The 14,549-nt window shown below is 40.4% G+C and overlaps 1 pseudogene; it reads left to right on the top strand.

The window, feature by feature from the left end:
• Positions 1-9,211: 9,211 nt before the first annotated feature.
• On the top strand, positions 9,212-9,784 carry LOC105516717 (annotated as a pseudogene).
• The last annotated feature ends 4,765 nt before the right edge of the window (positions 9,785-14,549 follow it).

Here is a 14,549-nt window from a genome sequence, read left to right as displayed (position 1 = left end):
CAAGGGAACCACTACCCTTGTTTCTACATCACTTACTTGCTTGCCTTTTCTCACTCTTTTACCACTAGTGTGCATCCCTAAATACTTAGTTTTGTCTATAAATTGGAACCAAACAGTATATTCTTTTTTTTTTTTTTTTTTTTTTGAGACAGAGTCTCACTCTGTCACCCAGGCTGGAGTGCAATGGCATGATCTCGGCTCACTGCAACCTCCCTCCCAAGTTCAAGTGATTCTCCTGCCTTGGCCTCCCAAGTAGCTAGGATTACAGGTGCCCGCCACCATGCCTGGCTAATTTTTTGTATTTTTAGTAGAGACAGGGTTTCGCTATGTTTAGTAGAGACAGGGTTTCGCCATGTTGGCCAGGCGGGTCTCGAACTCCTGAGCTCAGGTGATCCACCTGCCTCAGCCTCCCAAAGTGCTGGGATTACAGGCATGAGCCACCATGCCTGATCCCAAACAGTATATTCTGTTTGGTTATATTATTTTGGATCTGGCTTCTTTCAGTCAACATTATATTTGTGAGATTTATTTGTTTTCCTGCATTTAGATGCAGTTTAGTTATTTTTATTGCTCTTACAGTGTTTCACATAATATACCACAATTTACTTATCCATCCTACTGTTGATGGCCATTTGCGTTGTTTCCAGATGGAGGTAGGATGAATAGTGCTGCTCTGAATATTCTTGTGTATGTCTTTTGATGTGTGGGCACACATTTCTTCTGGAGATATGCCTAAGAGTGGAATTACTGAGGAATAGATTGTGTTTTCTGATACTTTAGTAAACAATGCCACACAGTTCTCCAGAGTGTTGTGTTTGTCTTCATTTACATTCCCACCAGCAGTATATCAGTTTCTATAGTTCTAAATCCTCACCAAAACTTGGCATAATCAGTCTAATTAATTTTAGCCGTAAAAGTAGATGTATAATATTTTAAATTTGCTTTCCAATGATTGTTAATTGCTATCCTGTCACACATTTTGGACATTTGGATATTCTTTATTTACAAAGTACCTTTTCAAGTATCTTGCTTGTTGATCCTTTGTACTGCCTTTCATTTTCTTATTTATTTGTAGTAGTTCTTCATATAGTCTCCATTATGTTCAGTGTCAGTTACCTGTGTTGTCAGTATCTTCTCCAATCTGTGGCTTGCCTTTTCACTATCTTAATGGTTACTTTTGAAGGATAGAAAACTTTAGCATTAATTAAGTTGTTCCATATTTTCCTTAACAGCTAGTGGTTTTAGTCTCCTGTTTAAAAAGCATTCTCTAACTCTTGTTCTTCAAGTTTTTTCTTCTCAATGTTTCTGGGACCCTGCATTTTTCTCAGTTATTTTCTCCTTTGCAAGGATTCATCTCAGTTTCCTTCATGGGTTTTTCTTCCTTCCCCCATATTCAGTGTGGCTACCTCAGTATAAGGTGCTGTCCTCTGCCTCTTTGCTCCATGCTTTTTCTCCTTAAAGTTCACCTCTCAGCAGATCCACTCCTCTCCCTAGCACCAGACAGGAGTATCTGTGTGCTGGTCCGTTCAAGTCAACAGTTCAGTTCTTTGGTATCTATTGAGAAATTTCTCAGTATCAGGCTTCGTGCTGGGTGCTGGGACTACTCAGGTGAACATCACACAATCCCTTCCCTTGGGCAAACCAGTGAATGAAGATACCTATAATCTAGTCACAGTGATACCTCCAAATATTCCAGGATCATCAACTCCCCCATTCCCCAATATGCTCTTACTGATGGAGCAATGGCACCATCATCTCTTTAAACACACAAATGCGAGGGTCATGTTGAACTTCTCTCTCTCACCCATCTAATATCCAATGATGTGACAAGCCCTGTTTGTTTTAACTCTACACTTCAAGCTCCCATCTTCCCTTCTTTCCACCCGCCCTCCCCACCCCGTGGCCCTCACATTAAGTTCCTTACTATGCCTCTCACAGAGGGCTGCATTGGCCTCCTAAATGGTATCTCTACACCCAGTCTCTTCCCCCTCACTCAACAGGCTCCATTCTCATGGGTCATTTGCCTTGGAAACAAGCTTTCAAGGAACATTGTTATCAGAGTGATTGTCTTCTTCCTCCTATTACCCAGAAGTCTCTTTGAAGGAAAGAACTAAACAGAGTCTTACTTATCTTTGAGAAATATCTACTTGTTCCATCAGTGAGTGTGGATTGTGAGACTCTGAGTACCTCATAAGTTGCCTGACTTGACTGACATAAGCAGCAAACATCACACTGATAAGGATAGCTAAGGGTCTAATGCATGATTTCAGCTCTAAGTGCCATGAAGCTCCTGAGAAATTCCCAGTCTGACCTTTGCAGCAAATTCCAGAAAATCCTCTACTCTTCCAATTTTATCACATCCTTCAAAACTTTGTGATTCTGGATTACATTTCATTAGGATATTTGTTCTTTACTCTTTGAAAATGGAAAGTACCAGAATAATTTGTCTATGTTGCTCACTTAATCAAAAATTTTCCATGAAAAACTCCTCACAGCCTCCAGCCAAGCTCCTTAGGATTTGGTCCAATCTGCTTTCCTGGCTTGTTCTCCTACTTAGCATACCTACCACCAATCAGATTCCTGGCCATATTCTATTTGTATTCTGTGCATTCTGGTCTTTGATCAAGCTGTCATGTCTGTCTACAAAGCCTTCCTGCTCCATCTTGGCATGTCCAGATCTTACATCTCCTTCAAATCTCAGCTCAAATGTCTCCCTTTCTATGAGGTTTAAGGGAGCTCTTTTAACCAGAAGCACATACTCCCTTTCTGAACCTTCAGCATTTAATTTTTATCTCCAACCACACCAATCGCCCTCCCTTTATGGTAGTTGGCTGGTTACCTATCACTTGTCCTCCCAGGACAGACCTGTGTCCTTCTCATCCTTGTGTTCCTTACAAAGCCTTGTAGATTGCTTCCCACATGGCAGATACTCAGTAACCATTTGCTGCGTGATTAGGATATATATTGAGGACATGCGACAGGCAAAACTCAGTAGTAGGCACTGTACAAATATATAAATACAATTCCATTTCTGCTCAAAACATGTACACTCAAGTAAGGCATTTACATACATACTACACAGTAAACATTAGCATGTTATACATTTCATAAAAAAGGTTTGAAATGCTGTAACTTTAACCCTTTAAACCTGTCTTTTTCAACTTACAAAACACACAGAACCTTTAAAAGAAACTATTGCAACATTCACTTGAGCTATTTTTGTCATGCTATTATTCAAATAAGAACAAACATAAAGCTTATGGTTACAGCATATGATACCTATAAAATCAAGACACACTTATAAATCGTAACCAAGCAAAATTATTCTTTATTGTGTTAACTGCTTCAGGCTACAAGATGCCTTGAACAAGCTAGGAGGAGCTTGATAGAGAGTGATCTGGGGTCAGGGAGGCTATTGGTTGGGAGCCCCCATTCCTGGGAGATGGGAGGTAGAGCTTTAAGCTAGGGTATATATCAGAGTCTGCATCTTTGATGTGATGCAATGAGTGAGAAAGAGAAGTGGCAGAGGCAGCCAAGCAGAGGAAATCCTCAAGAAGAGGGATTCTAGCAGCCACAAAGAGGCATAAAGACCAGGACGGATCCCAGGAAGCATAAGAAAAGAGCATCTCAGAAGAATGCTTTTGGGCAACATTGATTTTGAGCTTGTGCTCTCTCTTAGGCTCTCTGCTAAAGACTTCCCATTAATGTCGTTATTTAATCCTCACAGTAAACCATGAGACAGGCACTATCATTAGTCATGGATCAGGAAATGAGCATTAAGGAAATTCCATAATTTCCACCAAGTACAAAACTGGCAAGTGAGAGAGCCTGAATTTGAAACCAGATTTACCTGACCCTAGAGTCTGAGCCTGTAGCCAATATGCAGGACCACCTCTTGGCTGGCTCCAGGCCTCCTGGCCCCATGTGTTTGTTTTCTTTTATTTCTAAATGGCAGCTGGGGAATGTTACCAGGAAAGAAAACTCCCCGAGTCATTCAGGATTGGGCAGCAACCCAAGCATGCCTGTACCCTCCAGGGCAATGTGGGACGGAAGAGGAAGGAAAGCAGAGATGGAACGTGTTTTAGAGGGGTCTCATGCAAGTCATGCTCACAGGGACTGAATTTCAGAAGGACCCCCTGAGATTTCTTGTAGAACATTTGGTTTCAATTCCAAATATCTGCTAAGTTTGTACTGTGCGCCTATCACTGTGTTTAGTGTTTGGTTGATTCAGGATTTTTGAATTATCCCAGAAGTGATTACAGCTCCCACACACATAAGCAGGATATGCTGAGTGTGTGAAAGAGAAGTCTGGGGTTTGATAGGATGGTGTTTATTAGAGTCATTTAGGAAGAAAAGAGAGAGCTCCCTTCTGAGTTGTTGCTGCTAACACCAATCTGTGCATTCACACTGAAGACAAGTTTGATGACGAATCAGTAGCATGCATTCATATGCCTCTCAAGAGCATGTTTATAGAACCTACAGGTGTATAATACAATATGCAGATTCCAAAGAAGTAGAAGTCAGAGTCCCTACTCCTCTCAGTTGTCGATGACACAGCTGAGATGTAAATCTATAGAGCAAAATAAACAACTCAGGGTCAAAATGGCACCAGCCATCTCTAGAAGTTACAGTCCCCACAGATAAGGCCAACTACAGACTAGGTACAGAAAGTACAGAGGAATGTCAGTTTCCACTTCCACTCCCCTTTGGAATCTTTCCCTTGAACCCACAAATCCAAATCAGGAGATAGAAATCTGAGTAAACACTCATTATCTTCACATTCTTTAGTTCTATGGGACCCAGAATGGGCTTGCTGGGATGTTAGGGGCCTAATGCCTGAGTGTTCTAGGGGCTCCCAGGGATTAAGAGATAATCAGACTTTGTCCCTGAGGGTAGGGACAGTGTGTTTGGGCCCCCATCACCTAGAGCAGTGTCTGACACATAGTAGTTGTGTAATAAATGTTGGTTAATGAATCAACAAATGGTGTTTCAGGGACTTCAAACTTGGTGAAAGTGGCAATGGTGGTCAAGTGATGAGTAGGAGAGTGGGGCAAAGCCTGGTAGCATTTGCCTGGAGCCCTACAAGATACCTGGTGAATACAGATTCAAATCAGAGTGGCTAGGTTCCACCAGAGACCTCATGGTGCTGCCCTCTTTCCTGAACAGATGCCATCCGACTATCTGATTTCATCAGGAAAACAGGAGGAAAAAATGATATTTTGCCTGAGGCCATTTTTAGAAGATGAGAGAGAATAGAGTCATTCTTGCCTGTCACTATGGCTTGTTCAATTTAAACAAGCAAGATTCAGGAATGAGCAAACCGTTAATGTAAAAGAAAAAAAAATCAACGTGAAATGCTCTGATGAGAACTCCTCTGTGTTCTTTTGAAAATATCGTTTGGATGACACTCAAAATTGGTTCACATTATCATTACCAGTTTGGGACACTTTGTCATCCATTTTAGTTCACTTATCTTATTTTTGACCCCAAGAAAGTACCAAGGCACCTTCTACTAGTCAAAAACTTAGGAAATAAATATCTTACCTTCACTGAAAAGGAATTTCGAATATAAAATAAGATGTGCCAAGGTATCTTTCCTCCTTTAGGTGCATAAGAAATTTTGCTTTGTTATTTATAGATTTTGTAATCTGTGATTCATGTTCAAAGAGAAAGCAGCAACCCACTGGGGAATTGCTCACATGAAAAGTGCACTTATTATATTAACTCAATTAGATGCACATTAGAGTCTGTTCCCTGTATGGAAGGAGCTGAATAATAGCATACAAAATCACTGTTATTTGAGTTCTTGAGCAGCATCCTGGGTTTCAAAATGACTCATAGAAAAATTACAAACAGCCCAAAGCTCACAAATTAGGGTAATAAAAAAACTCCCTAATTTTTCAATATGGTAGTATGACATGATTTGAGTAGTAACCACAGAAATAATCAATATTTAAAGATGTTGGTGACATGGAGAGCAAATGGGGGAAATGACCGATACTTGAATCATTTGGCAAGAGCTTAAAATGCATTGAAAAGTGGGGATTTCAAATCACCATCAAAGCATTTCTCTTAATTACTCATTTTCCTTGGAATTTACTGGAAGCATTTTCTACCCATGCTTATATTATCAATGACAAATGATACATTTAGTTCTGGGGAGCTATGAAAAAGGACTCATCCTTTGCATATCTATGTGTATATGTATTTATTTATATATAGATATGTGTATACATAACATTTATATACATATACACGTATGTGTGCATTTTTCTTATCCTACCCTCTTCTGAATACACTGTGAGGACAAATTGTCCTGGAGAGTCGCAGTACCAGAATAATGTATCCATGAAGTGCAACAGTCATAATTTTATTCAAGCTTTGTTGTCTTTTCTCCCCCTGGGAAACTTCTGGAGGAATTAGATGTGTAAACTCAGAATACTGAGAAATTGCTAGTTAGAAAAAAATAGCTCTAATGAAACTGCCCTACTGATGAACTCTTTATAGCTTCCTTAAAAAAACAAGAATGCGGCATTAATGTATTGCCTTTGCAATTTCTTCACAAATTAAAATCCCTCTTTTTTTTTTTTTTTCTATCCATCAGATCTGAAACTTCTATAAGCCCAGCATCTAAATCAGTTTTCGATTGAAATGAGTACAGGCAAGCTCTGGGGCAGCTCTATCCAGGGCTATGACAAGAATGGAGTGAACATATTTTACCCTACATGGAAATGTCCATTCCAACAAGTACAATTTGACAATGGTAATGATTACTATGGGTTGAATTGGATTATCCCAAAAGATATGTTAAAGTCCTAACCCCTGGTTCCAGTAAACGTGATTGTATTTGCAAAGAGGGTGGGTGCAGATATAATTAGTTAACATACTGGAGTAGGGTGGATCTTGAATTAAATAAAACTGATGTCTTTGTAAGAAGAGAAGAGACACAGACACAGAGGGAAGATGACCATACGAAGATGGAGGCAGAGATTGAAATTATGCTGCCACAAGCCAAGGAACTCTTGGGGCTACCAGAAGCTGGATGAGGGCAAGGGAGAACTGCTTGGAGAGCTTCGAAGGGGACATAGCTCTCCTATCAGCTTGATTTCAGCACTCCCGCCTCCAGAACTGAGAGACAATAAAGCTCTGTTGTTTTAAGCCACCTAGTTTGTGTTACTTTGTTATGGCAACCCTTGGAAATTAACAACGATGATAATAATAATATGAATAATAGCAACAGCATCTCATGTATTGTTTTCTATGTGTTAATAACAATTCCAAGTGCTCCACACATATATTAACTCACGGGCTTTAGGGTCTCATTTTATAGATGAAGAAGCAAGCAGAGAAAGCAAAAGAAAGACATTGAAATCTGAGTGGGGAAATTTGTTTTCATACAAATGAAACAAACCACCTGAGGAGCCTTCAAGAGTAGGCGTCTTTCCATCACCGGCCTCCTGTTGGATGGGGTATCAGGAGACATGGCCTCTGGCCTTGATCTTGCCACACACTACCCTGTACTCTTTCTTGGAGATTGGATGATCTCAGAGGTGTCTCCTGGCCCTAAAACTCTAAGATTCCATTGAAAACTTGTAATTCAAGCAATCAATAGTGAATGGTGACTTGCTAGGGACTGAAAGATGCCCTGAAGTCAGTGTGAGACACTTCCACAGGGCTGGTTGTGCAAATCCCCATGACACAGAGCTCTTGTCTTCCTTTTGGGCCCATGGGCCCATGCCCAGATGTGGCCCCAGGGCCTGAGGGATCAACAGGATGCCATGGTGCTGGGGACCCTGCACTGTCCAGTGTAGACGGTTTTCCCTTCTTCACCTTACAGAGCCTTCAGTAAGCAGCTTCTCAACTTGCTGGAGGAGGGTCTATGTGAGCTCAGGGGCAGTGATCTTTCCTAGGGAGGCAGCAAGCCCAGGATGCCGAATGGTAGGGCCCGTTTGATCTCCCGGCCAAACTGCAGTACCAGGTGAATAATTATAAAATGCAGAAAATGTGAGAAAGCCTCAAAATCACCACCACTGTCTGTGCTGCAATGCCAGGCCCTTGATGTGGGATCACATACCTGTGAATGCCTCCTTCCATTCATTCACCAGTGGCTCAACTTTCTGAAGCTTTAGAAGCTCTAACCCCGTATGCTTTGTACCCTGCCCTTTACAGGGTACATGAAACTAGTCTAGTAAGAAGTTTCTTGGTGTATAAATGAAACACATCTAGGTAGACTTCTGGGGCAAAACTTGCTTATTGAATCCAGCCTTATCTATTAATAGTTGAGAAGGTAGTTTATTTTTTATTTTTTAAAATCAAAATTTTTATGGTGACATAGTACGTTTGTGTGTTTATAGGGTATATGAGGTATTTTGATACAGGCATCTAATGTGTAATAATCACATCAGGACAAATGAGGTTATCCATCATCTTAAACATTTATCATTTGTGTTATGAACACTGCAATTCTATACTTAGTTATTTTAAAATGTATAACAAATTATTTTTGACTGCAGTCACACTGTTGTGCTATCAAACACTAGCTCTTACTCATTCTAACTATTAATATATTTTTGTACCCCTTAGCCATCCCCATCCCCCAGCCCCCACTCCCCTTCCCAGCCTCTAGTAACCATTGTTCTACTCTCTGTGTCCATGAGTTCAATTGTTTTCATTTTTTAGCTCCTACAAATGAGTGAAAATATGTTGTTTGTCTTTCTGCACCTGGTTTACTTAATTAACATAATGATGTCCAGTTCCAGGCATGTTGTTACAAATGACAGGATCTTATTCTTTTTTATGACTGAATAGTACTCTATGGTGTATATACACCACCTTTTCTTTATCCAGTCACCTGTCGATGAACACTTAGGTTGCTTCCAAATATTGGCTATTGTGAATAGTGCCGCAATAAACAGGGGAGTGCAGAGATCTCTTCCAGATGCCGATTTCCTTTCTTTTGGATATATACCCAGCAATGTGATTGCTGGATTGTATGGTAGTTCTACTTTTGGGTTTTTGAGGGTAGAAGGTAATTTTTCAGGCTCTCCAAACAAGAGTGAAGTCTCAGACACAGCTCTCCTAGCCCACATCAATCTCTTGACTCGCTATGTAAAAAAGAAAAGAAAACTGGAATTACATGGGGTGGAATTTATTTCTGTGGTAGTTCTCTTGCTTTCCAGAGAGGCTATAGAATACAAGCTTGCAAGAGGGGTAACAAGATGGCAACCCAGATGGTGGAGCTCCATAAGCTGAAGCTTGCTGGACTAAAGCAAGAATGTCTTGTTCGTGGTTTGGAGACCAAGGGAATAAAGCAAGATTTTATCAATAGACTCCAGGCATATCTTGTGAAGAACATGCTGAAGAGGAGGCAAATGAAAAAGAGGGACTGGGAGATGAAACAGAGGAAGAAGAAACAAAATCCATAGAGCTCTCTGTCAAAGAGGAAGAACCTCTTGAAAAAACTGTGGATGTGGCAGCAGAGAAGAAAGTGGTAAAAATCATATCTGAAATACCACAGACTGAGAAAATGCAGAAGAGGGCCAAATGATTCAATGTACTTGTGAGCTTGGAGAGTAAGAAAGCTGCTCGTACAGGCTTGGTTTGGGATTTCCTCAGTTCCCACAAAAGGTCTGTCCTGTCTGTCATCTGATAACCTACAGTTAACCTGGGAAAGCTGAAGGAAACAGCTCAAAGATTTGGTTTGAATGTCTCTTCAATATCCAGAAAGTCTGAAAATGATGAGAAACTGAAAAAGAGGAAGGAGTGATTTGGGATTGTCAGAAGTTCAGCTTATATATTTATATAAAAATGCACAGTCCTGTGCCTACATTCTGCCTCACAACAAGGGAGCGTGTATCCCAGGTACATCCGTGAACTGCAGCAGCAATTTGACTTATTGCTCTTTCAGCTTTAAAATTGTTATGTTTTTGTTTTTTATTATTCTGCTTGTTAATAAAATAAAAAAGACAAGAAAAGAATATCGGCATGGGGGCTGTAGCGTCAGACTGCCTACATTAGAATCCAAGCTTTGCCACTTATCAGCCCTCGGATCTTAGAAAGTTACTTATCTGGACCTCACTTTCTACCTCTGTAAAATAAGGAGAGGGGATAAAATTTCTTTAAGAGTGTTACAAGTGAATTGCATCCCCCCAAAATTCACATGCTGGAGCCGCAACCCTCAGTACCTCGGAATGTGACCACATTTGGAAATGGGGTTGTTGCAGATGTCATTAGTTAAGATGGGGTTATACTGGAGTAAGGTAGGGAACCTCGTGCTATATGACTGGTGTCCTTATAAAAAGAACACCACGTGAAGAGAAGAACGATACGTGCACAGAGGGATGACTATGCAGAAAGATGCAGGGAGGAGAGGGCTGTCTATAAGCCAAGGAGAGAGGCCTGGAACAGAACTTTCCCTTGCAGATCTCAGAAGGAGCAAACCCTGCCGGCGCCTTGATTTCAGACTTCCAACCTCCAAAACTGTGAAATAATGAATTTCTGTTGTCTTAACCACTGTTTGTGGTACTTTGTTATGGCAGCCCTGGCAAACTAATACAATGGTATCTTGGTGAGGATTCAAAGAATTACTACATATTGTCAAGAACAAAATTTCAACAGACTGAATTTATTTATTTATTTATTTTTGAAACAGAGTCTCACTCTGTTGCCCAGGATGGAGTGCAGTGGTATGATCTCAGCTCATTGCACACCTCCTGGGTTCAAGCAATTTTCGTGCCTCACCCTCCCAAGTAGCTGGAATTACAGGCACATGCCACCATGCCCGACTAATTTTTGTATTTTTGGTAGAGATGGGGTTTTTAGTAGAGACGAGGTTTCACCATGTTAGCCAGGTTGGTCTTGAACTCCAGACCTCAAGTGATCTGCCTGCCTTGGCCTCCCAAAGTGCTGGGATTACAGGCATGAGCCACTGCACCTGGCCTCAACAAATTGAATTTAAAGATCTAATTGACTTGTATGAGTCGAGCAGTATACCATCTTCAAAATAGAAAGGCTCTCTGATGATCAGAGCAGGGGGGTAGACTTTCTAGGAGGAAAAGGTTGAAGAAAACAAAAATCAGGAATCAACGGTAGACTGGTCATTTCAGAGTTACTTTCCTGGCCAGGTGTGGTGGCTCACACCTGTAATCTCAGCACTTTGGGAGGCCAGGGTGGGCAGATCACTTGAGGTCAGGAGTTTGAGACCAGCCTGGCCAACATGGTGAAATCTTGTCTCTACTAAAAATACAAAAATTAGCAGTGGTGGCGGGCGCCTGTAATCCCAGCTACTCAGGAGGCTGAGGCAGGAGAATCGCTTGAACCCAGGAGGCGGAGGTTGCAGTGAGCCGAAGTCGCACCACTGCACTCCAGCCTGGGCAAGAGCAAAACTTCATTTTTTTTTAAAAAAAGGTTACTTTCCTTATAGAGTTAAAGTAGAGGGGACTTCTTTCATGCTGCTTCAGGTTGACTGGGGCCCTTTGGATTGATTGCTGCAAATCTCCTGTTTTTTTGTTTTTGTCTTTTTGAAAATTGGCCCATCTCTAAGCATAGTTTGATTACCTAGCAGGAGTGACTCCATTCTGTTTCGGTCTTGTCTGGTGGCACTTAGTACAGGAGCTTAGTCCAAAACAATAGCCTCCTATACATTTTATCTAACAATATAAACCACTTAAAATAATTCCTGGAAGAAATAATGGCATTCGCGGCAACCTGGATGGAGTTGGAGTCCATTATTCTAAGTGTAGCAACTCAGGAACGGACAAGCAAATATCATCTGCTCTCACTTATAAATGGAAGCTAAGCTATGAGGATGCAAAGGCGTAAGAATGATGCATTAAGAATGGACTTCAGGGACTCAAGGGGAAGGATGGGAGGGGGTGAGGGACAAAAGACTACACGTTGGGTATGGTGTACACTGCTCTGGGACAGGTGCATCAAAATCTCAGACAGAAATCACCACTAGAGGATTTGCCCATGTAACCAAAGACCACCTGTTCCCCAAAAACGATTGAAATAAATTAAAATTTTAAAAAATACATGAAGAAAAAAATAAAATGCGTGAAAAATAATAAGACAAAATAAATAGTTCCTTGTACTACATGAGCAGTGTACAATTGAACTGTGTATACAATTTGTACACAATGAACCACTTGTAAGTGGGGGTAACAAAGCACTTATATTTGACCTTTCAGGTACGAATCCCACATTCAGGACTAAAGAAGCTTCAGGATGTTCCCTGATACTCTAGTTCGTATATCTCCTTGGTCTAGATTTTCTCCTCTCTTTTATTGTTAATTTAGTTTAACTTAGTTTTTAAATAGAAAAGTGATTCATGTTCACTAAAGAAAATGGTAATTTTTCAGAAAGAATAGAAACAACCTCCTTTAATTGCTTACTACTCAGAGGCAACCACTTTTACCATATTTCCTCCCAATCTCTTTTAATACTTTTCTTATAGTTGGCTGCATTTTCTTCACACATACAATGTTGTATCTGTTTTTAGTTAACATGATGAGTGTTTTCAATGCCATTCAAATACTTCATAAGCATAACTTTTCATACTCACATAATATTCCGTATTACAGATATGTGACTTATTTTTAGCTTCTGTCAATTTTTGTTCACTTACCATGTATCTGTTCACTTCCAAACTGCCTTCTTTTATGCCTGAATATCTTGAAAATTGATTTTTTTCCCCACATTTCGTCCTCCTTTTTTGCTCACTGAGGTCTTTCTGATTTTCTCCCTCTCTTTATCCTGCTTCTCCCAATCTCATCTTTATAAATTTACATTTATAACATGTTTTCCTAACATGAGTTTTGCATTTAAAAAGTGCTTTCTCACATTCATCACCTTATTTGGTGTCCACAGTAACCTTCTGCAATAAGCAGGGGCAATAGACACTAAAATTCAGAGAAGTGATTTTCCCAGAAGGCACTTAACCCAGATGACTCTTAATTCACTGTCTATACTAAACCACTCTATATGATGGTTCTTTTGGACACGTTTTTATTTCTATTTTTTATTTTTTGGACACGTGTTCTTAAAAGCTACACAAGATTCACATAGGTTTAAGAAAATAGCTTTTCATTGTTCATGTTTATAACATAGTTGATGCATCTTGTATATAATAATACTTATAGGTTTTACCAAAAGTTTAAAACATAAGGAATAATGAAATAATGGGTACCATCAAGCTCTAGCAAGGATCTTACAGGGGCATAAAACGTGTGGTCTTTCACATCTTCTCAGCAATTTCTCCAAATACTTCACTGCCTCAACATAGAATTCCCCACTATGCTTTTGAATTGACTCCACCCTTTTTTTTTTTTTTTTTTTTTTGAGATGGAGTCTCTCACTGTTGCCAGGCTGGAGTGCAGTGGTGCGATCTCGGCTCACTGCAAGCTCCGCCTCCCGGGTTTAAGCGATTCTCCTGCCTCAGCCTCCTGAGTAGCTAGGACTATAGGTGTGCACCACCACGCCCAGCTAATTTTTTTACTTTTAGTGGAGACGGGGTTTCACCATGTTGGCCAGAATAGTCTCGATCTTTTGACCTCATGATTCGCCCACCTCGGCTTCCCAAAGTGCTGGGATTACAGGTGTGAACCACTGTGCCCGGCTCACTCTTTTAAAAAGATAAACAAAATGCTAATTTGCTAATGAGTATATTGGAGATTGTCTCCTGTGACCTCAGTCATATCAAATTCTCTCCCTGAAGGGGACTAATACTCCTTATAACCACCCCATTAGCCCTGTCTTCCCATGTTCAAAAATCAGCTTTGTTCAATTATGAGGTCAGGTTTCCCCTTTGTGCAGGTCTTCCTGAAACCAGCGGGCTTCCTGAGAAACGTGAAGAGAACCAGGTCGCCTGGGATTTCTTCCTTCCTCAGAAGGTCTCCCCAAGTCAACATCGTCTCTGAATTTTCTATTTCCCTTTGGCAAATAAAAGAAAAAGTAAGTAAAACATCTTAGTCTATGCATGACCAAAGGTTAAACCTTTTATTGCTTCATTTTGATTGTATCAGCTTTTCAGGACAACGTTTTCAAGGCCACAGCTTATTTTAATAGCTGTAATAATACCAGTATTTTCTGATAATAATGGCAAACACTTTTTTTGGCAAGCACTTTTAGTGTTTGTTGTGGTTGTGCGCCAGGCATGGTTCTCAGCAGTTTTCACTAATTCATTTCATCTTCACAACAACCCTATAAGGTAAGTTTTATTATCGCCCTTTCTACAGACTGGCAAATGAGGCACACGTTGTTTGGCTTGCCCCTAAACTACATAGACAGCAAAAGACTGAGAGAGAATCTGGAGAAGACAGTCTTGCTCCAGTTCATGCTCTTATTCGTGGCACTATGCTGACCTCTCAGTCACCATGCTATTTGCTTTACATACATTGTCTTATTTAATCTTCACACAGTGTAAGTTTTACTATTTATCTCCATTTTACAGGTGAGAAATGAAGCTCAGTAGTGGTTAGCAGTATGGCCAGATTCCACTCTGGTAAGCTCAGTGAGACAGAACCAATTTCCCTTTCTATTTCTTTTAGTGG

This window comes from Colobus angolensis, unplaced genomic scaffold, assembly GCF_000951035.1.
Source record: "Colobus angolensis palliatus isolate OR3802 unplaced genomic scaffold, Cang.pa_1.0 Scaffold289, whole genome shotgun sequence".
NCBI lineage: Eukaryota > Metazoa > Chordata > Mammalia > Primates > Cercopithecidae > Colobus > Colobus angolensis.
The sequence above is the reverse complement of the archived record's forward strand: the minus strand, read 5'-3'. Positions and strand labels throughout refer to the sequence as shown.